Genomic DNA, 19,566 nt, shown 5'->3' with positions numbered 1-19,566 from the left:
GGCTCCAAGGTAAAGCCAAATCCTGAGCATGCTAGTGCTAGGATCACAGAGCGAGAGAGAGATGGTTCAAGAGCTACTGTCTTGATAAAGGCCTGAAACGGCTAGTGCCTAAGAGTGTCTGACTTTCAGTTATGACTGATTGTGAGAGGGGAAGATGAAGTTTTTCTGCACCCAGCATGCCTTGGGATATACTTATGCAAATGAGGTGAGAGCCAGACCAATCCCATGCTACTCTGCCTAATGCTCCTTATCTGCATAAAAAGAACACTTTCACAACAGAGCAAAGTGGCGCAGCGGAAGCGTGCTGGGCCCATAACCCAGAGGTCGACGGATCGAAACCATCCTCTGCTAATTTTGCTTGATTTTACTTCCAAGGACCAAGCTGTCATTTCCACGCTACCAGCAAGGAAAAGCGCAAGCTTGTGTCAGCTATGTGAGAAAAGACTTCTCAACTATCTGTGTCTGCTGAAATACAAGAGAGGGATCGTCAAAAGCTCCACACTGTACTTTGAAAGTAAAGGCACACAATAATAAGCATGAATGACTGGTGGGACCTTCAAACACTTTTATGTGGAGGCTTTGAATTTCATTCTTCCCTTTTTTGTTCTGCTCTTATCTATCTCCTGGGCATTTCATGGAATGTTCTCTATTTCTCTTCCCTGCTTTGCTTCCCATGCTGCCTCTATGTGTTCATATCTATTATTTGTATTGCTGCTTTCCATTCTTCTCTTCTGCACAGCTTTGTCCTTGGTTTCAATCCCAGTTCCTTACCCTCTACAAAAACTTTCTATTGCTTTTCATGTTGGTATCTAAACCAAATGCACCATTGAAGCTGGTGCATGATAGTCATTGAACTCAGGGTCCTAATGTTTAGAACCGAGAGCGCAAAGATCAGAGGGCGTTGGTGGTATAGTGGTGAGCATAGCTGCCTTCCAAGCAGTTGACCCGGGTTCGATTCCCGGCCAACGCAGTACAAATACTTATATATTCTGCAAGCAGGATATATTTTAAAGCAACATTTCACAAAATGGTAATATAATTAAGAGGTTAATCAGCCATTATATAAAAAATAAACAAATATGTAGGCAAGCATTTCGATCGCCCCTTCTGCTATATTCATTGTCCTAATATATGATAAGTTTCATAAAGCAGAGTCACCACTCACATGTACTGGTAAAAAAATATGTTACAGTGGCAGACAATGAAAGGGCTGAGGCCTGACCAGACATTTTAACTCCAGCATCTCTATGTTAAAAAGCATTTCCTAGGCAATATTTAGCCTCTGAAAAAAATATGCAAGATCCAGCAATAAATCTGGCAAAAGTCCCCAACATTTTGTGCATACTTGTGCCCTCACCTGAATGTAGCACCACCTTGTAGCCGTCGGAGGTAACTGCAGCTCACAAAATGTTTCATCAGAGGGCAAGTTTAGAGGAATCCAAAAGGCAGATGTCCATGGAAAGAGCCTCCGACTGCAGCAGGAAGTTTGGATGCTTCAAATTTGCATAGCTTCCAGTCCAACGTCCTCTCATGTACCGAATGCTCCCAAACGCTCTAAAGCCTTATACCCGGCAAGCCCTCACCGGGTAGATCTCTGGCTCCCAGGTAAAGCCAAATACTGAGCATGCAAGCACTAGGATCACAGAGAGAGAGAGAGAGACAGAGAGCGTCGGAGAGCTGTTGTCTTGTTAAAGGCCTGAAACGGCTAGTGCCTAAGAGGGTCTGGACTTTCAGTTGTGACTGATTGTGAGAGGGGAAGATAAAGATTTTCTGCACCCAGCATGCCTTGCGATATACTTAGGCAAATGAGGTGAGAGCCCGACCAATCCCACGTCACTTCTCTGAATGCCTCCTCATCTGCATAAAGAGAACACTTTCACAAAGGAGCAGAGTGGCGCAGCGGAAGCGTGCTGGGCCCATAACCCAGAGGTCGATGGATCGAAACCATCCTCTGCTAATTTTGCTTGATTTTCCTTCCAAGGACCAAGCTGTCATTTCCACATAGCCAGAAAGGAAAAGTGCAAGCTTGTGCCAGCTATGTGAGAAAAGACTTCTCAACTATTCGTGTCTGTGTAATACAAGAGTGATCGTGAAAGGTACAACCCTGTACTTTGAAAGTAAAGACACACAATTATAACCATAAATGACTGACTGGTGGGAGCTTCACACAACTTTCTGGGCATGCTTTGAATTTCATTCTTCCCTTTTTGTTCTGCTCTTATCTATCTCCTGGGCATTTCATGGAATGTTCTCTTTCTCTTCCCTGCTTTGCTTCCCATGCTGCCTATATATGCTCATTTCTACTATTTGTACTGTTGCTTTTCATTTCTTCTCTTCTGCACAACTTTGTCCTTGGTTTCAATCCCCAGTTCCTTACCCTCTGCAAAAAACGTTCTACTGCTTCTCATGTTGGTATCTAAACCAAATGCACCATTGAAGCTGGTGCAAGATAGTCATTGATTTCTGCAACGTAATATTTAGAACCGAGAGCTAACACATCAGAGGGCGTTGGTGGTATAGTGGTGAGCATAGCTGCTTCCCAAGCAGTTGACCCGGGTTCGATTCCCGGCCAACGCACTGAAAATACTTATATATTCTGCAAGCAGGATATATTGTAATGCAACATGTCACAAAATGGAAATTTCACGAACAGATTAATCAGCCATATATAAAAAAATAAACAAATACGTGGGCAAACATCTCAATCGCACCTTCTGCTACATACATTGTCCTAATATATGATAAGTTTCATAAAGCAGAGTCACAACACACATGTGCTGGTAATAAATTTGTTACAGTGGGCAAACAATGGAAGGGCTGAGGCCCGACCAGACATTGTAACTCCAGCATCTCTATGTTAAAAAGCATTTCTAGGCAATATCTAGCCTCTGAAAAAATATGCAAGATCCACCGATAAATCTGGCAAAAGTCCCTAACATTTTGTGCATACTTGTGCTCTCACCTGAATGTAGCGCCACCTTGTAGCTGTCGAAGGAAACTGCTGCTCACAAAATGTTTTATCAGAAGGCAAGTTGAGAGGAATCCAAGAGTCAGATGTCCATGGAAAGAACCACTCACTGAAGCAGGAATGTTGGAGGCTTCATATTCGCATAGTTTCCTGTCCAACGTCCACTCACGTCCCGAACGCTCCCAAACGCTCAAAAGCCTCACACCGGGCAAGCCCTCACCGGGTATATCTCTGGCTCCAAGGTAAAGCCAAATCCTGAGCATGCTAGTGCTAGGATCACAGAGCGAGAGAGAGATGGTTCAAGAGCTACTGTCTTGATAAAGGCCTGAAACGGCTAGTGCCTAAGAGTGTCTGACTTTCAGTTATGACTGATTGTGAGAGGGGAAGATGAAGTTTTTCTGCACCCAGCATGCCTTGGGATATACTTATGCAAATGAGGTGAGAGCCAGACCAATCCCATGCTACTCTGCCTAATGCTCCTTATCTGCATAAAAAGAACACTTTCACAACGGAGCAAAGTGGCGCAGCGGAAGTGTGCTGGGCCCATAACCCAGAGGTCGATGGATCGAAACCATCCTCTGCTAATTTTGCTTGATTTTACTTCCAAGGACCAAGCTGTCATTTCCACGCTACCAGCAAGGAAAAGCGCAAGCTTGTGTCAGCTATGTGAGAAAAGACTTCTCAACTATCTGTGTCTGCTGAAATACAAGAGAGGGATCGTCAAAAGCTCCACACTGTACTTTGAAAGTAAAGGCACACAATAATAAGCATGAATGACTGGTGGGACCTTCAAACACTTTTATGTGGAGGCTTTGAATTTCATTCTTCCCTTTTTTGTTCTGCTCTTATCTATCTCCTGGGCATTTCATGGAATGTTCTCTATTTCTCTTCCCTGCTTTGCTTCCCATGCTGCCTCTATGTGTTCATATCTATTATTTGTATTGCTGCTTTCCATTCTTCTCTTCTGCACAGCTTTGTCCTTGGTTTCAATCCCAGTTCCTTACCCTCTACAAAAACTTTCTATTGCTTTTCATGTTGGTATCTAAACCAAATGCACCATTGAAGCTGGTGCATGATAGTCATTGAACTCAGGGTCCTAATGTTTAGAACCGAGAGCGCAAAGATCAGAGGGCGTTGGTGGTATAGTGGTGAGCATAGCTGCCTTCCAAGCAGTTGACCCGGGTTCGATTCCCGGCCAACGCAGTACAAATACTTATATATTCTGCAAGCAGGATATATTTTAAAGCAACATTTCACAAAATGGTAATATAATTAAGAGGTTAATCAGCCATTGTATAAAAAATAAACAAATATGTAGGCAAGCATTTCGATCGCCCCTTCTGCTATATTCATTGTCCTAATATATGATAAGTTTCATAAAGCAGAGTCACCACTCACATGTACTGGTAAAAAAATATGTTACAGTGGGCAGACAATGAAAGGGCTGAGGCCCGACCAGACATTTTAACTCCAGCATCTCTATGTTAAAAAGCATTTCCTAGGCAATATTTAGCCTCTGAAAAAAATATGCAAGATCCAGCAATAAATCTGGCAAAAGTCCCCAACATTTTGTGCATACTTGTGCCCTCACCTGAATGTAGCACCACCTTGTAGCCGTCGGAGGTAACTGCAGCTCACAAAATGTTTCATCAGAGGGCAAGTTTAGAGGAATCCAAAAGGCAGATGTCCATGGAAAGAGCCTCCGACTGCAGCAGGAAGTTTGGATGCTTCAAATTTGCATAGCTTCCAGTCCAACGTCCTCTCATGTACCGAACGCTCCCAAACGCTCTAAAGCCTTATACCGGCAAGCCCTCACCGGGTAGATCTCTGGCTCCCAGGTAAAGCCAAATACTGAGCATGCAAGCACTAGGATCACAGAGAGAGAGAGAGAGACAGAGAGCGTCGGAGAGCTGTTGTCTTGTTAAAGGCCTGAAACGGCTAGTGCCTAAGAGGGTCTGGACTTTCAGTTGTGACTGATTGTGAGAGGGGAAGATAAAGATTTTCTGCACCCAGCATGCCTTGCGATATACTTAGGCAAATGAGGTGAGAGCCCGACCAATCCCACGTCACTTCTCTGAATGCCTCCTCATCTGCATAAAGAGAACACTTTCACAAAGGAGCAGAGTGGCGCAGCGGAAGCGTGCTGGGCCCATAACCCAGAGGTCGATGGATCGAAACCATCCTCTGCTAATTTTGCTTGATTTTCCTTCCAAGGACCAAGCTGTCATTTCCACATAGCCAGAAAGGAAAAGTGCAAGCTTGTGCCAGCTATGTGAGAAAAGACTTCTCAACTATTCGTGTCTGTGTAATACAAGAGTGATCGTGAAAGGTACAACCCTGTACTTTGAAAGTAAAGACACACAATTATAACCATAAATGACTGACTGGTGGGAGCTTCACACAACTTTCTGGGCATGCTTTGAATTTCATTCTTCCCTTTTTGTTCTGCTCTTATCTATCTCCTGGGCATTTCATGGAATGTTCTCTTTCTCTTCCCTGCTTTGCTTCCCATGCTGCCTATATATGCTCATTTCTACTATTTGTACTGTTGCTTTTCATTTCTTCTCTTCTGCACAACTTTGTCCTTGGTTTCAATCCCCAGTTCCTTACCCTCTGCAAAAAACGTTCTACTGCTTCTCATGTTGGTATCTAAACCAAATGCACCATTGAAGCTGGTGCAAGATAGTCATTGATTTCTGCAACGTAATATTTAGAACCGAGAGCTAACACATCAGAGGGCGTTGGTGGTATAGTGGTGAGCATAGCTGCTTCCCAAGCAGTTGACCCGGGTTCGATTCCCAGCCAACGCACTGAAAATACTTATATATTCTGCAAGCAGGATATATTGTAATGCAACATGTCACAAAATGGAAATTTCACGAACAGATTAATCAGCCATATATAAAAAAATAAACAAATACGTGGGCAAACATCTCAATCGCACCTTCTGCTACATACATTGTCCTAATATATGATAAGTTTCATAAAGCAGAGTCACAACACACATGTGCTGGTAATAAATTTGTTACAGTGGGCAAACAATGGAAGGGCTGAGGCCCGACCAGACATTGTAACTCCAGCATCTCTATGTTAAAAAGCATTTCTAGGCAATATCTAGCCTCTGAAAAAATATGCAAGATCCACCGATAAATCTGGCAAAAGTCCCTAACATTTTGTGCATACTTGTGCTCTCACCTGAATGTAGCGCCACCTTGTAGCTGTCGAAGGAAACTGCTGCTCACAAAATGTTTTATCAGAAGGCAAGTTGAGAGGAATCCAAGAGTCAGATGTCCATGGAAAGAACCACTCACTGAAGCAGGAATGTTGGAGGCTTCATATTCGCATAGTTTCCTGTCCAACGTCCACAACGCTCCCAAACGCTCAAAAGCCTCACACCGGGCAAGCCCTCACCGGGTATATCTCTGGCTCCAAGGTAAAGCCAAATCCTGAGCATGCTAGTGCTAGGATCACAGAGCGAGAGAGAGATGGTTCAAGAGCTACTGTCTTGATAAAGGCCTGAAACGGCTAGTGCCTAAGAGTGTCTGACTTTCAGTTATGACTGATTGTGAGAGGGGAAGATGAAGTTTTTCTGCACCCAGCATGCCTTGGGATATACTTATGCAAATGAGGTGAGAGCCAGACCAATCCCATGCTACTCTGCCTAATGCTCCTTATCTGCATAAAAAGAACACTTTCACAACAGAGCAAAGTGGCGCAGCGGAAGCGTGCTGGGCCCATAACCCAGAGGTCGATGGATCGAAACCATCCTCTGCTAATTTTGCTTGATTTTACTTCCAAGGACCAAGCTGTCATTTCCACGCTACCAGCAAGGAAAAGCGCAAGCTTGTGTCAGCTATGTGAGAAAAGACTTCTCAACTATCTGTGTCTGCTGAAATACAAGAGAGGGATCGTCAAAAGCTCCACACTGTACTTTGAAAGTAAAGGCACACAATAATAAGCATGAATGACTGGTGGGACCTTCAAACACTTTTATGTGGAGGCTTTGAATTTCATTCTTCCCTTTTTTGTTCTGCTCTTATCTATCTCCTGGGCATTTCATGGAATGTTCTCTATTTCTCTTCCCTGCTTTGCTTCCCATGCTGCCTCTATGTGTTCATATCTATTATTTGTATTGCTGCTTTCCATTCTTCTCTTCTGCACAGCTTTGTCCTTGGTTTCAATCCCAGTTCCTTACCCTCTACAAAAACTTTCTATTGCTTTTCATGTTGGTATCTAAACCAAATGCACCATTGAAGCTGGTGCATGATAGTCATTGAACTCAGGGTCCTAATGTTTAGAACCGAGAGCGCAAAAATCAGAGGGCGTTGGTGGTATAGTGGTGAGCATAGCTGCCTTCCAAGCAGTTGACCCGGGTTCGATTCCCGGCCAACGCAGTACAAATACTTATATATTCTGCAAGCAGGATATATTTTAAAGCAACATTTCACAAAATGGTAATATAATTAAGAGGTTAATCAGCCATTATATAAAAAATAAACAAATATGTAGGCAAGCATTTCGATCGCCCCTTCTGCTATATTCATTGTCCTAATATATGATAAGTTTCATAAAGCAGAGTCACCACTCACATGTACTGGTAAAAAAATATGTTACAGTGGCAGACAATGAAAGGGCTGAGGCCTGACCAGACATTTTAACTCCAGCATCTCTATGTTAAAAAGCATTTCCTAGGCAATATTTAGCCTCTGAAAAAAATATGCAAGATCCAGCAATAAATCTGGCAAAAGTCCCCAACATTTTGTGCATACTTGTGCCCTCACCTGAATGTAGCACCACCTTGTAGCCGTCGGAGGTAACTGCAGCTCACAAAATGTTTCATCAGAGGGCAAGTTTAGAGGAATCCAAAAGGCAGATGTCCATGGAAAGAGCCTCCGACTGCAGCAGGAAGTTTGGATGCTTCAAATTTGCATAGCTTCCAGTCCAACGTCCTCTCATGTACCGAATGCTCCCAAACGCTCTAAAGCCTTATACCCGGCAAGCCCTCACCGGGTAGATCTCTGGCTCCCAGGTAAAGCCAAATACTGAGCATGCAAGCACTAGGATCACAGAGAGAGAGAGAGAGACAGAGAGCGTCGGAGAGCTGTTGTCTTGTTAAAGGCCTGAAACGGCTAGTGCCTAAGAGGGTCTGGACTTTCAGTTGTGACTGATTGTGAGAGGGGAAGATAAAGATTTTCTGCACCCAGCATGCCTTGCGATATACTTAGGCAAATGAGGTGAGAGCCCGACCAATCCCACGTCACTTCTCTGAATGCCTCCTCATCTGCATAAAGAGAACACTTTCACAAAGGAGCAGAGTGGCGCAGCGGAAGCGTGCTGGGCCCATAACCCAGAGGTCGATGGATCGAAACCATCCTCTGCTAATTTTGCTTGATTTTCCTTCCAAGGACCAAGCTGTCATTTCCACATAGCCAGAAAGGAAAAGTGCAAGCTTGTGCCAGCTATGTGAGAAAAGACTTCTCAACTATTCGTGTCTGTGTAATACAAGAGTGATCGTGAAAGGTACAACCCTGTACTTTGAAAGTAAAGACACACAATTATAACCATAAATGACTGACTGGTGGGAGCTTCACACAACTTTCTGGGCATGCTTTGAATTTCATTCTTCCCTTTTTGTTCTGCTCTTATCTATCTCCTGGGCATTTCATGGAATGTTCTCTTTCTCTTCCCTGCTTTGCTTCCCATGCTGCCTATATATGCTCATTTCTACTATTTGTACTGTTGCTTTTCATTTCTTCTCTTCTGCACAACTTTGTCCTTGGTTTCAATCCCCAGTTCATTACCCTCTGCAAAAAACGTTCTACTGCTTCTCATGTTGGTATCTAAACCAAATGCACCATTGAAGCTGGTGCAAGATAGTCATTGATTTCTGCAACGTAATATTTAGAACCGAGAGCTAACACATCAGAGGGCGTTGGTGGTATAGTGGTGAGCATAGCTGCTTCCCAAGCAGTTGACCCGGGTTCGATTCCCGGCCAACGCACTGAAAATACTTATATATTCTGCAAGCAGGATATATTGTAATGCAACATGTCACAAAATGGAAATTTCACGAACAGATTAATCAGCCATATATAAAAAAATAAACAAATACGTGGGCAAACATCTCAATCGCACCTTCTGCTACATACATTGTCCTAATATATGATAAGTTTCATAAAGCAGAGTCACAACACACATGTGCTGGTAATAAATTTGTTACAGTGGGCAAACAATGGAAGGGCTGAGGCCCGACCAGACATTGTAACTCCAGCATCTCTATGTTAAAAAGCATTTCTAGGCAATATCTAGCCTCTGAAAAAAATATGCAAGATCCACCGATAAATCTGGCAAAAGTCCCTAACATTTTGTGCATACTTGTGCTCTCACCTGAATGTAGCGCCACCTTGTAGCTGTCGAAGGAAACTGCTGCTCACAAAATGTTTTATCAGAAGGCAAGTTGAGAGGAATCCAAGAGTCAGATGTCCATGGAAAGAACCACTCACTGAAGCAGGAATGTTGGAGGCTTCATATTCGCATAGTTTCCTGTCCAACGTCCACAACGCTCCCAAACGCTCAAAAGCCTCACACCGGGCAAGCCCTCACCGGGTATATCTCTGGCTCCAAGGTAAAGCCAAATCCTGAGCATGCTAGTGCTAGGATCACAGAGCGAGAGAGAGATGGTTCAAGAGCTACTGTCTTGATAAAGGCCTGAAACGGCTAGTGCCTAAGAGTGTCTGACTTTCAGTTATGACTGATTGTGAGAGGGGAAGATGAAGTTTTTCTGCACCCAGCATGCCTTGGGATATACTTATGCAAATGAGGTGAGAGCCAGACCAATCCCATGCTACTCTGCCTAATGCTCCTTATCTGCATAAAAAGAACACTTTCACAACGGAGCAGAGTGGCGCAGCGGAAGCGTGCTGGGCCCATAACCCAGAGGTCGATGGATCGAAACCATCCTCTGCTAATTTTGCTTGATTTTACTTCCAAGGACCAAGCTGTCATTTCCACGCTACCAGCAAGGAAAAGCGCAAGCTTGTGCCAGCTATGTGAGAAAAGACTTCTCAACTATCTGTGTCTGCTGAAATACAAGAGAGGGATCGTCAAAAGCTCCACACTGTACTTTGAAAGTAAAGGCACACAATAATAAGCATGAATGACTGGTGGGACCTTCAAACACTTTTATGTGGAGGCTTTGAATTTCATTCTTCCCTTTTTTGTTCTGCTCTTATCTATCTCCTGGGCATTTCATGGAATGTTCTCTATTTCTCTTCCCTGCTTTGCTTCCCATGCTGCCTCTATGTGTTCATATCTATTATTTGTATTGCTGCTTTCCATTCTTCTCTTCTGCACAGCTTTGTCCTTGGTTTCAATCCCAGTTCCTTACCCTCTACAAAAACTTTCTATTGCTTTTCATGTTGGTATCTAAACCAAATGCACCATTGAAGCTGGTGCATGATAGTCATTGAACTCAGGGTCCTAATGTTTAGAACCGAGAGCGCAAAGATCAGAGGGCGTTGGTGGTATAGTGGTGAGCATAGCTGCCTTCCAAGCAGTTGACCCGGGTTCGATTCCCGGCCAACGCAGTACAAATACTTATATATTCTGCAAGCAGGATATATTTTAAAGCAACATTTCACAAAATGGTAATATAATTAAGAGGTTAATCAGCCATTATATAAAAAATAAACAAATATGTAGGCAAGCATTTCGATCGCCCCTTCTGCTATATTCATTGTCCTAATATATGATAAGTTTCATAAAGCAGAGTCACCACTCACATGTACTGGTAAAAAAATATGTTACAGTGGGCAGACAATGAAAGGGCTGAGGCCCGACCAGACATTTTAACTCCAGCATCTCTATGTTAAAAAGCATTTCCTAGGCAATATTTAGCCTCTGAAAAAAATATGCAAGATCCAGCAATAAATCTGGCAAAAGTCCCCAACATTTTGTGCATACTTGTGCCCTCACCTGAATGTAGCACCACCTTGTAGCCGTCGGAGGTAACTGCAGCTCACAAAATGTTTCATCAGAGGGCAAGTTTAGAGGAATCCAAAAGGCAGATGTCCATGGAAAGAGCCTCCGACTGCAGCAGGAAGTTTGGATGCTTCAAATTTGCATAGCTTCCAGTCCAAAGTCCTCTCATGTACCGAATGCTCCCAAACACTCTAAAGCCTTATACCCGGCAAGCCCTCACCGGGTAGATCTCTGGCTCCCAGGTAAAGCCAAATACTGAGCATGCAAGCACTAGGATCACAGAGAGAGAGAGAGAGACAGAGAGTGTCGGAGAGCTGTTGTCTTGTTAAAGGCCTGAAATGGCTAGTGCCTAAGAGGGTCTGGACTTTCAGTTGTGACTGATTGTGAGAGGGGAAGATAAAGATTTTCTGCACCCAGCATGCCTTGCGATATACTTAGGCAAATGAGGTGAGAGCCCGACCAATCCCACGTCACTTCTCTGAATGCCTCCTCATCTGCATAAAGAGAACACTTTCACAAAGGAGCAGAGTGGCGCAGCGGAAGCGTGCTGGGCCCATAACCCAGAGGTCGATGGATCGAAACCATCCTCTGCTAATTTTGCTTGATTTTCCTTCCAAGGACCAAGCTGTCATTTCCACATAGCCAGAAAGGAAAAGTGCAAGCTTGTGCCAGCTATGTGAGAAAAGACTTCTCAACTATTCGTGTCTGTGTAATACAAGAGTGATCGTGAAAGGTACAACCCTGTACTTTGAAAGTAAAGACACACAATTATAACCATAAATGACTGACTGGTGGGAGCTTCACACAACTTTCTGGGCATGCTTTGAATTTCATTCTTCCCTTTTTGTTCTGCTCTTATCTATCTCCTGGGCATTTCATGGAATGTTCTCTTTCTCTTCCCTGCTTTGCTTCCCATGCTGCCTATATATGCTCATTTCTACTATTTGTACTGTTGCTTTTCATTTCTTCTCTTCTGCACAACTTTGTCCTTGGTTTCAATCCCCAGTTCCTTACCCTCTGCAAAAAACGTTCTACTGCTTCTCATGTTGGTATCTAAACCAAATGCACCATTGAAGCTGGTGCAAGATAGTCATTGATTTCTGCAACGTAATATTTAGAACCGAGAGCTAACACATCAGAGGGCGTTGGTGGTATAGTGGTGAGCATAGCTGCTTCCCAAGCAGTTGACCCGGGTTCGATTCCCGGCCAACGCACTGAAAATACTTATATATTCTGCAAGCAGGATATATTGTAATGCAACATGTCACAAAATGGAAATTTCACGAACAGATTAATCAGCCATATATAAAAAAATAAACAAATACGTGGGCAAACATCTCAATCGCACCTTCTGCTACATACATTGTCCTAATATATGATAAGTTTCATAAAGCAGAGTCACAACACACATGTGCTGGTAATAAATTTGTTACAGTGGGCAAACAATGGAAGGGCTGAGGCCCGACCAGACATTGTAACTCCAGCATCTCTATGTTAAAAAGCATTTCTAGGCAATATCTAGCCTCTGAAAAAATATGCAAGATCCACCGATAAATCTGGCAAAAGTCCCTAACATTTTGTGCATACTTGTGCTCTCACCTGAATGTAGCACCACCTTGTAGCTGTCGAAGGAAACTGCTGCTCACAAAATGTTTTATCAGAAGGCAAGTTGAGAGGAATCCAAGAGTCAGATGTCCATGGAAAGAACCACTCACTGAAGCAGGAATGTTGGAGGCTTCATATTCGCATAGTTTCCTGTCCAACGTCCACAACGCTCCCAAACGCTCAAAAGCCTCACACCGGGCAAGCCCTCACCGGGTATATCTCTGGCTCCAAGGTAAAGCCAAATCCTGAGCATGCTAGTGCTAGGATCACAGAGCGAGAGAGAGATGGTTCAAGAGCTACTGTCTTGATAAAGGCCTGAAACGGCTAGTGCCTAAGAGTGTCTGACTTTCAGTTATGACTGATTGTGAGAGGGGAAGATGAAGTTTTTCTGCACCCAGCATGCCTTGGGATATACTTATGCAAATGAGGTGAGAGCCAGACCAATCCCATGCTACTCTGCCTAATGCTCCTTATCTGCATAAAAAGAACACTTTCACAACGGAGCAGAGTGGCGCAGCGGAAGCGTGCTGGGCCCATAACCCAGAGGTCGATGGATCGAAACCATCCTCTGCTAATTTTGCTTGATTTTACTTCCAAGGACCAAGCTGTCATTTCCACGCTACCAGCAAGGAAAAGCGCAAGCTTGTGCCAGCTATGTGAGAAAAGACTTCTCAACTATCTGTGTCTGCTGAAATACAAGAGAGGGATCGTCAAAGGCTCCACACTGTACTTTGAAAGTAAAGGCACACAATAATAAGCATGAATGACTGGTGGGACCTTCAAACACTTTTATGTGGAGGCTTTGAATTTCATTCTTCCCTTTTTTGTTCTGCTCTTATCTATCTCCTGGGCATTTCATGGAATGTTCTCTATTTCTCTTCCCTGCTTTGCTTCCCATGCTGCCTCTATGTGTTCATATCTATTATTTGTATTGCTGCTTTCCATTCTTCTCTTCTGCACAGCTTTGTCCTTGGTTTCAATCCCAGTTCCTTACCCTCTACAAAAACTTTCTATTGCTTTTCATGTTGGTATCTAAACCAAATGCACCATTGAAGCTGGTGCATGATAGTCATTGAACTCAGGGTCCTAATGTTTAGAACCGAGAGCGCAAAGATCAGAGGGCGTTGGTGGTATAGTGGTGAGCATAGCTGCCTTCCAAGCAGTTGACCCGGGTTCGATTCCCGGCCAACGCAGTACAAATACTTATATATTCTGCAAGCAGGATATATTTTAAAGCAACATTTCACAAAATGGTAATATAATTAAGAGGTTAATCAGCCATTATATAAAAAATAAACAAATATGTAGGCAAGCATTTCGATCGCCCCTTCTGCTATATTCATTGTCCTAATATATGATAAGTTTCATAAAGCAGAGTCACCACTCACATGTACTGGTAAAAAAATATGTTACAGTGGGCAGACAATGAAAGGGCTGAGGCACAACCAGACATTTTAACTCCAGCATCTCTATGTTAAAAAGCATTTCCTAGGCAATATTTAGCCTCTGAAAAAAATATGCAAGATCCAGCAATAAATCTGGCAAAAGTCCCCAACATTTTGTGCATACTTGTGCCCTCACCTGAATGTAGCACCACCTTGTAGCCGTCGGAGGTAACTGCAGCTCACAAAATGTTTCATCAGAGGGCAAGTTTAGAGGAATCCAAAAGGCAGATGTCCATGGAAAGAGCCTCCGACTGCAGCAGGAAGTTTGGATGCTTCAAATTTGCATAGCTTCCAGTCCAACGTCCTCTCATGTACCGAACGCTCCCAAACGCTCTAAAGCCTTATACCGGCAAGCCCTCACCGGGTAGATCTCTGGCTCCCAGGTAAAGCCAAATACTGAGCATGCAAGCACTAGGATCACAGAGAGAGAGAGAGACAGAGAGCGTCGGAGAGCTGTTGTCTTGTTAAAGGCCTGAAACGGCTAGTGAATAAGAGGGTCTGGACTTTCAGTTGTGACTGATTGTGAGAGGGGAAGATAAAGATTTTCTGCACCCAGCATGCCTTGCGATATACTTAGGCAAATGAGGTGAGAGCCCGACCAATCCCACGTCACTTCTCTGAATGCCTCCTCATCTGCATAAACAGAACACTTTCACAAAGGAGCAGAGTGGCGCAGCGGAAGCGTGCTGGGCCCATAACCCAGAGGTCGATGGATCGAAACCATCCTCTGCTAATTTTGCTTGATTTTCCTTCCAAGGACCAAGCTGTCATTTCCACATAGCCAGAAAGGAAAAGTGCAAGCTTGTACCAGCTATGTGAGAAAAGACTTCTCAACTATTCGTGTCTGTGTAATACAAGAGTGATCGTGAAAGGTACAACCCTGTACTTTGAAAGTAAAGACACACAATTATAACCATAAATGACTGGTGGGAGCTTCACACAACTTTCTGGGCATGCTTTGAATTTCATTCTTCCCTTTTTGTTCTGCTCTTATCTATCTCCTGGGCATTTCATGGAATGTTCTCTTTCTCTTCCCTGCTTTGCTTCCCATGCTGCCTATATATGCTCATTTCTACTATTTGTACTGTTGCTTTTCATTTCTTCTCTTCTGCACAACTTTGTCCTTGGTTTCAATCCCCAGTTCCTTACCCTCTGCAAAAAACGTTCTACTGCTTCTCATGTTGGTATCTAAACCAAATGCACCATTGAAGCTGGTGCAAGATAGTCATTGATTTCTGCAACGTAATATTTAGAACCGAGAGCTAACACATCAGAGGGCGTTGGTGGTATAGTGGTGAGCATAGCTGCTTCCCAAGCAGTTGACCCGGGTTCGATTCCCGGCCAACGCACTGAAAATACTTATATATTCTGCAAGCAGGATATATTGTAATGCAACATGTCACAAAATGGAAATTTCACGAACAGATTAATCAGCCATATATAAAAAAATAAACAAATACGTGGGCAAACATCTCAATCGCACCTTCTGCTACATACATTGTCCTAATATATGATAAGTTTCATAAAGCAGAGTCACAACACACATGTGCTGGTAATAAATTTGTTACAGTGGGCAAACAATGGAAGGGCTGAGGCCCGACCAGACATTGTAACTCCAGCATCTCTATGTTAAAAAGCATTTCTAGGCAATATCTAGCCTCTGAAAAAAATATGCAAGATCCACCGATAAATCTGGCAAAAGTCCCTAACATTTTGTGCATACTTGTGCTCTCACCTGAATGTAGCGCCACCTTGTAGCTGTCGAAGGAAACTGCTGCTCACAAAATGTTTTATCAGAAGGCAAGTTGAGAGGAATCCAAGAGTCAGATGTCCATGGAAAGAACCACTCACTGAAGCAGGAATGTTGGAGGCTTCATATTCGCATAGTTTCCTGTCCAACGTCCACAACGCTCCCAAACGCTCAAAAGCCTCACACCGGGCAAGCCCTCACCGGGTATATCTCTGGCTCCAAGGTAAAGCCAAATCCTGAGCATGCTAGTGCTAGGATCACAGAGCGAGAGAGAGATGGTTCAAGAGCTACTGTCTTGATAAAGGCCTGAAACGGCTAGTGCCTAAGAGTGTCTGACTTTCAGTTATGACTGATTGTGAGAGGGGAAGATGAAGTTTTTCTGCACCCAGCATGCCTTGGGATATACTTATGCAAATGAGGTGAGAGCCAGACCAATCCCATGCTACTCTGCCTAATGCTCCTTATCTGCATAAAAAGAACACTTTCACAACGGAGCAGAGTGGCGCAGCGGAAGCGTGCTGGGCCCATAACCCAGAGGTCGATGGATCGAAACCATCCTCTGCTAATTTTGCTTGATTTTACTTCCAAGGACCAAGATGTCATTTCCACGCTACCAGCAAGGAAAAGCGCAAGCTTGTGCCAGCTATGTGAGAAAAGACTTCTCAACTATCTGTGTCTGCTGAAATACAAGAGAGGGATCGTCAAAAGCTCCACACTGTACTTTGAAAGTAAAGGCACACAATAATAAGCATGAATGACTGGTGGGACCTTCAAACACTTTTATGTGGAGGCTTTGAATTTCATTCTTCCCTTTTTTGTTCTGCTCTTATCTATCTCCTGGGCATTTCATGGAATGTTCTCTATTTCTCTTCCCTGCTTTGCTTCCCATGCTGCCTCTATGTGTTCATATCTATTATTTGTATTGCTGCTTTCCATTCTTCTCTTCTGCACAGCTTTGTCCTTGGTTTCAATCCCAGTTCCTTACCCTCTACAAAAACTTTCTATTGCTTTTCATGTTGGTATCTAAACCAAATGCACCATTGAAGCTGGTGCATGATAGTCATTGAACTCAGGGTCCTAATGTTTAGAACCGAGAGCGCAAAGATCAGAGGGCGTTGGTGGTATAGTGGTGAGCATAGCTGCCTTCCAAGCAGTTGACCCGGGTTCGATTCCCGGCCAACGCAGTACAAATACTTATATATTCTGCAAGCAGGATATATTTTAAAGCAACATTTCACAAAATGGTAATATAATTAAGAGGTTAATCAGCCATTATATAAAAAATAAACAAATATGTAGGCAAGCATTGCGATCGCCCCTTCTGCTATATTCATTGTCCTAATATATGATAAGTTTCATAAAGCAGAGTCACCACTCACATGTACTGGTAAAAAAATATGTTACAGTGGGCAGACAATGAAAGGGCTGAGGCCCGACCAGACATTTTAACTCCAGCATCTCTATGTTTAAAAGCATTTCCTAGGCAATATTTAGCCTCTGAAAAAAATATGCAAGATCCAGCAATAAATCTGGCAAAAGTCCCCAACATTTTGTGCATACTTGTGCCCTCACCTGAATGTAGCACCACCTTGTAGCCGTCGGAGGTAACTGCAGCTCACAAAATGTTTCATCAGAGGGCAAGTTTAGAGGAATCCAAAAGGCAGATGTCCATGGAAAGAGCCTCCGACTGCAGCAGGAAGTTTGGATGCTTCAAATTTGCATAGCTTCCAGTCCAACGTCCTCTCATGTACCGAATGCTCCCAAACGCTCTAAAGCCTTATACCCGGCAAGCCCTCACCGGGTAGATCTCTGGCTCCCAGGTAAAGCCAAATACTGAGCATGCAAGCACTAGGATCACAGAGAGAGAGAGAGAGACAGAGAGCGTCGGAGAGCTGTTGTCTTGTTAAAGGCCTGAAATGGCTAGTGCCTAAGAGGGTCTGGACTTTCAGTTGTGACTGATTGTGAGAGGGGAAGATAAAGATTTTCTGCACCCAGCATGCCTTGCGATATACTTAGGCAAATGAGGTGAGAGCCCGACCAATCCCACGTCACTTCTCTGAATGCCTCCTCATCTGCATAAAGAGAACACTTTCACAAAGGAGCAGAGTGGCGCAGCGGAAGCGTGCTGGGCCCATAACCCAGAGGTCGATGGATCGAAACCATCCTCTGCTAATTTTGCTTGATTTTCCTTCCAAGGACCAAGCTGTCATTTCCACATAGCCAGAAAGGAAAAGTGCAAGCTTGTGCCAGCTATGTGAGAAAAGACTTCTCAACTATTCGTGTCTGTGTAATACAAGAGTGATCGTGAAAGGTACAACCCTGTACTTTGAAAGTAAAGACACACAATTATAACCATAAATGACTGACTGGTGGGAGCTTCACACAACTTTCTGGGCATGCTTTGAATTTCATTCTTCCCTTTTTGTTCTGCTCTTATCTATCTCCTGGGCATTTCATGGAATGTTCTCTTTCTCTTCCCTGCTTTGCTTCCCATGCTGCCTATATATGCTCATTTCTACTATTTGTACTGTTGCTTTTCATTTCTTCTCTTCTGCACAACTTTGTCCTTGGTTTCAATCCCCAGTTCCTTACCCTCTGCAAAAAACGTTCTACTGCTTCTCATGTTGGTATCTAAACCAAATGCACCATTGAAGCTGGTGCAAGATAGTCATTGATTTCTGCAACGTAATATTTAGAACCGAGAGCTAACACATCAGAGGGCGTTGGTGGTATAGTGGTGAGCATAGCTGCTTCCCAAGCAGTTGACCCGGGTTCGATTCCCGGCCAACGCACTGAAAATACTTATATATTCTGCAAGCAGGATATATTGTAATGCAACATGTCACAAAATGGAAATTTCACGAACAGATTAATCAGCCATATATAAAAAAATAAACAAATACGTGGGCAAACATCTCAATCGCACCTTCTGCTACATACATTGTCCTAATATATGATAAGTTTCATAAAGCAGAGTCACAACACACATGTGCTGGTAATAAATTTGTTACAGTGGGCAAACAATGGAAGGGCTGAGGCCCGACCAGACATTGTAACTCCAGCATCTCTATGTTAAAAAGCATTTCTAGGCAATATCTAGCCTCTGAAAAAAATATGCAAGATCCACCGATAAATCTGGCAAAAGTCCCTAACATTTTGTGCATACTTGTGCTCTCACCTGAATGTAGCGCCACCTTGTAGCTGTCGAAGGAAACTGCTGCTCACAAAATGTTTTATCAGAAGGCAAGTTGAGAGGAATCCAAGAGTCAGATGTCCATGGAAAGAACCACTCACTGAAGCAGGAATGTTGGAGGCTTCATATTCGCATAGTTTCCTGTCCAACGTCCACAACGCTCCCAAACGCTCAAAAGCCTCACACCGGGCAAGCCCTCACCGGGTATATCTCTGGCTCCAAGGTAAAGCCAAATCCTGAGCATGCTAGTGCTAGGATCACAGAGCGAGAGAGAGATGGTTCAAGAGCTACTGTCTTGATAAAGGCCTGAAACGGCTAGTGCCTAAGAGTGTCTGACTTTCAGTTATGACTGATTGTGAGAGGGGAAGATGAAGTTTTTCTGCACCCAGCATGCCTTGGGATATACTTATGCAAATGAGGTGAGAGCCAGACCAATCCCATGCTACTCTGCCTAATGCTCCTTATCTGCATAAAAAGAACACTTTCACAACGGAGCAGAGTGGCGCAGCGGAAGCGTGCTGGGCCCATAACCCAGAGGTCGATGGATCGAAACCATCCTCTGCTAATTTTGCTTGATTTTACTTCCAAGGACCAAGATGTCATTTCCACGCTACCAGCAAGGAAA

General features: G+C 43.6%; 11 non-coding genes across 11 annotated transcripts; all 11 read left to right on the top strand.

The window, feature by feature from the left end:
• Nucleotides 1–898: 898 nt before the first annotated feature.
• TRNAG-UCC (transfer RNA glycine (anticodon UCC)) lies at nucleotides 899–970 on the top strand. The gene has a single exon. It is a non-coding gene; the product is annotated as a tRNA-Gly (tRNA).
• Nucleotides 971–2,505: 1,535 nt separating this feature from the next.
• TRNAG-CCC (transfer RNA glycine (anticodon CCC)) lies at nucleotides 2,506–2,577 on the top strand. Its single transcript has one exon. It is a non-coding gene; the product is annotated as a tRNA-Gly (tRNA).
• Nucleotides 2,578–4,099: 1,522 nt separating this feature from the next.
• TRNAG-UCC (transfer RNA glycine (anticodon UCC)) lies at nucleotides 4,100–4,171 on the top strand. The gene has a single exon. It is a non-coding gene; the product is annotated as a tRNA-Gly (tRNA).
• A 3,119-nt stretch (nucleotides 4,172–7,290) lies between these two features.
• TRNAG-UCC (transfer RNA glycine (anticodon UCC)) lies at nucleotides 7,291–7,362 on the top strand. Its single transcript has one exon. It is a non-coding gene; the product is annotated as a tRNA-Gly (tRNA).
• A 1,535-nt stretch (nucleotides 7,363–8,897) lies between these two features.
• TRNAG-CCC (transfer RNA glycine (anticodon CCC)) lies at nucleotides 8,898–8,969 on the top strand. Its single transcript has one exon. It is a non-coding gene; the product is annotated as a tRNA-Gly (tRNA).
• A 1,513-nt stretch (nucleotides 8,970–10,482) lies between these two features.
• TRNAG-UCC (transfer RNA glycine (anticodon UCC)) lies at nucleotides 10,483–10,554 on the top strand. Its single transcript has one exon. It is a non-coding gene; the product is annotated as a tRNA-Gly (tRNA).
• Nucleotides 10,555–12,090: 1,536 nt separating this feature from the next.
• Nucleotides 12,091–12,162, top strand: TRNAG-CCC (transfer RNA glycine (anticodon CCC)). The gene has a single exon. It is a non-coding gene; the product is annotated as a tRNA-Gly (tRNA).
• A 1,512-nt stretch (nucleotides 12,163–13,674) lies between these two features.
• Nucleotides 13,675–13,746, top strand: TRNAG-UCC (transfer RNA glycine (anticodon UCC)). Its single transcript has one exon. It is a non-coding gene; the product is annotated as a tRNA-Gly (tRNA).
• Nucleotides 13,747–15,275: 1,529 nt separating this feature from the next.
• Nucleotides 15,276–15,347, top strand: TRNAG-CCC (transfer RNA glycine (anticodon CCC)). Its single transcript has one exon. It is a non-coding gene; the product is annotated as a tRNA-Gly (tRNA).
• A 1,513-nt stretch (nucleotides 15,348–16,860) lies between these two features.
• Nucleotides 16,861–16,932, top strand: TRNAG-UCC (transfer RNA glycine (anticodon UCC)). Its single transcript has one exon. It is a non-coding gene; the product is annotated as a tRNA-Gly (tRNA).
• Nucleotides 16,933–18,468: 1,536 nt separating this feature from the next.
• Nucleotides 18,469–18,540, top strand: TRNAG-CCC (transfer RNA glycine (anticodon CCC)). The gene has a single exon. It is a non-coding gene; the product is annotated as a tRNA-Gly (tRNA).
• The last annotated feature ends 1,026 nt before the right edge of the window (nucleotides 18,541–19,566 follow it).

The sequence above is a fragment of the Lissotriton vulgaris genome, chromosome 9, assembly GCF_964263255.1.
Source record: "Lissotriton vulgaris chromosome 9, aLisVul1.2, whole genome shotgun sequence".
In the NCBI taxonomy this organism is placed as follows: Eukaryota; Metazoa; Chordata; class Amphibia; order Caudata; family Salamandridae; genus Lissotriton; species Lissotriton vulgaris.
The sequence above is the reverse complement of the archived record's forward strand: the minus strand, read 5'-3'. Positions and strand labels throughout refer to the sequence as shown.